General features: G+C 24.1%; 1 protein-coding gene across 1 annotated transcript in view; it reads right to left on the reverse strand.

The window, feature by feature from the left end:
* The window catches only part of LOC105627383, a 65680-nt gene that overhangs the window by 34665 nt on the left and 27394 nt on the right, over positions 1 to 3621 (reverse strand). The gene's annotated exons all lie outside the window — the stretch shown is intronic.

The raw sequence follows: 3621 nt of genomic DNA on the forward strand, positions 1-3621 counted from the left end.
GTGTGTGTGTGTGTGTGTGTGTGTGTGTGTGTGTGTGTGTGTGTGTGTTATAAATATTTAAAAATATATAAATGTATATCAATATTTAAATATATATAAATGTATATCAATTATTTCAATATGAAGGGGTTATATATAAACCTAAACACTAAATATTACAGAAAAGTTTTCTGTAAAAGATTTTCGCGAAAATATTAAATACAAGATTTAACAACAAAACAACTAATTATTAGCAAAACAACTAATTATATAACAAAATAATTATTTTAAAAAATAAAGTTTATAATATAATTTTAGTGATCATTAAAACTAAAATTTATTGTTTCATTAGTAATGAACGTTTTTTGTGACACTTAAATTGCTAATTAAAATTATGTACTATTACTTTTTTGAAATTCTTTTACAATTAATATATGTACATTTCAAAAAATGATATGTTAAAATTATATTAAAATCATTATTATTAGAATCATTAAATATAGATTTCACAAATCTCTCAAATTGAGACACAAATGTGAACAGAAATACTCATATCAAATCAGCAAATACGCGTATTGGTGAATCAATCATTCCACTAAGCGCTGTTTCCCTACGTATTTCGCAAATTTCATGTAATGTAACATGCAAATTACGATCCATGCTAAACACATGAATTATGTGAAGTTTAAGGCACGTTCGCTTACAAATCAAACTTTGTACCTATATATTTGTGAATATTTAAAAAATTTTTAAGATATTCTCATAAAATTAAAACTGTAGTTTTAAAGATGAAAAATAAAATTTTAAATGGCTCTTTTTACGAAAATCACAAGATTTTTAAACAGCAACATGTTATCCCGAATTATTTTTAAATATATTTGTATATTTTAAAATTATAAAACCAATGGAAGTTAATTACAACATTAAAAAGCATCAGACTTTAAAGTATTTTAAGAAAAGCAATATCAAAAATTATACAATACTCGAAAGTTGTACATAAAATAACAACAAATATTCACAGATGATTGTGCACTTTCCATGTTAAACATTAATATTTCTTTTCATCTTTTTTTGTACTCGTTAGTCATTGATTGCTTGAGCATAAATTTTCATTCATTGGATACAATTAGTTGCTTTGAAATTTTCAAAATTTTCACAATTTTGAGGTAAATTTGATATACTACAAATTACCCAGGTAATATCAAATTCCGTGCCATCAAGACACTTGTAGAATTTAAACTCGATCATGAATATAATGAACTGTGCAGATTTTATCGATCGAAAGATAATAAAGTTAAAAGAGACAACAAAGAAAAGAAGGATATGAGAGCAGTGTTTAAAAACGTGTGTAAGCCTTTGCGAAAGTATTAATTAATGAAAATACATCTTCTCGCAAAGACGTTCTGCTGATCTCGTTTTTTCTTATCCATTGCGACAAGTTGAGACGTATAGCATCGACGACTTGTGACACGCAAGTCATATGTTCTTGCATAAATCTTGGCTTAAAGATCAATAGAGATCAAACAATGTCAGAGACAATTATGACTTCATCTAGTCTCACTTCTGTTAAGTGTGATTGTGTAATTATGTGAACTGAAATATGAATTACGAAAAGCATTGAGTATATACGAGTACATATACACATGTAAAAATGATAATCAACATAATATGTAAATTCCTTTTTGTCGACTACCTGAATCGATCTCATATAACTATTATAATTTATCTAATAATTGGGAATCCAATGAACGAATCATTTAACAATACGTTCTTATTTGGTCAACCTACTAATCGTTACGTGCTATTTAAATGACGCATGTGCGAGTGGTACACATACTTCTTGCATTCACATACATATGACGTGTATTATCACGGGCATGTCTTTCACACAAGCAATAACTCTAAAAGAGAGTCATGTGCACAAGCACACAGGATCTATTAACAACCATTATAATGGCAAAGAACGTCACTTCGGTGTTAAAATAAAATTGGATGACTTCATATTCCCAATTTTAGCTACTAGAAAATTTGATTATAAATTTTTATATTAAATAGTCCTACAGCCATTAATCAGCTAATTCTATCTAAATATTAAACGCGCATAAGATATTGTTCTATTTTATTTAATAATATTTTATATAAAATTTTTTATTTTTCTTGACGTTCCTCCACTTTGTTATTTTAATTATGGGATACCCATAATTAATCAATACATCAACATAAATTTTTTTATAATCAAAAATATTTCCCAAGGAAAATTGATCTTCAGATTTTGTAAACATATTTATTATAGAACACTGTAACACTGTAACATGAGAGTATACTAGAAATTAAAAATTATTGACTATAAATTAGTGACAATAAATAAATAAGAAATTAAAAATTATTGCACAACTTACAACAAAAAGAGATAAAAATGAATAGAAGATTAAATTCTATCGTGTGAGTAATGAGCAGTTAATCTTTAATGAAAGCAATATTTTACATATAGTAGTTTAATTACACTTTTAGCAACACAGGCGCATGCATGATATAATTATAGATGTATAATGAAAAGATGAAAAAAGATACTTCTTACTTTACGTGTCATGTAATTATATGCGTCCTGTCCATATGCTTATTTGCGTTATAAATTAGAAATTCAACAAGCTCATTTTGTTGATGATATATATAATTATAACATAATTTTTTTTTATTATTGCCAATATACATATAAGTATAAGTTAGTACTTATATTAAAACTAAATAGAAACGTGAAAATTTTAATTCTTTTTTCTTCAAATTTTAAAATTAAACTTCATTAATTATAAAAAATTATTTTTGTTAGAAACATTTTTTATTAAAATAATTAATTAACTATCTAAACATTCAATTTTAAAATGGAGTAATTTTTGTAAATTTAAAGAAATGTCTCTAATCTTGAATACATTATTATCAATAGTGTAAAGTAATGGAATAATATTTTAATAATATTTTTTTTTGCAATATAATTCATTACAAATAAATCTACATATTGAAAACTACACATTTATATATATTTATTTGTACAATGCATTTAAATACGTATTTTTCTGATTATAAATGTCAAACACACAGTTACTGTTTCTGATTCTATCTAAATTTTAAAAACAAACTTGCCAATTGATATCGATTTTTAAAGTGCACATTTATGCATCTATTTGACGTTGCAACTAGAATATAAATACAATTTATCCCAGAAACAACATGGCGATATCTACATTTATTTTTTATTTTCATATCATCTTCAGAATATGATCTTCAAATTTTCAGATATACCCTTTTATTCACTTAATAATGCAAAACGTGAGCCAAATTTTTAGAAAATATTTCAGTTAAAAGAATTGTGAATTCAACATAAAGCACCATTTATATATAATATTATATATAATAATATGTAATTTTATAAAATTTTATATTAATTTGTTGTTCGTTCATGCGAATAAAAAAATAATACCTTTGGCATTATACATTTATATATTATAATTTTTGTCAAAGATATTACAATTCTAATAAATTATATATACGTAAAGCTGCAATTAACATTTAAAATAATTCTAAAACTTAAAATAACTCTATATATATATATATATATATATATATATATATATATATATATATATA

The sequence above is a fragment of the Atta cephalotes genome, assembly GCF_000143395.1.
Source record: "Atta cephalotes unplaced genomic scaffold scaffold00008, whole genome shotgun sequence".
Taxonomy (NCBI): domain Eukaryota; kingdom Metazoa; phylum Arthropoda; class Insecta; order Hymenoptera; family Formicidae; genus Atta; species Atta cephalotes.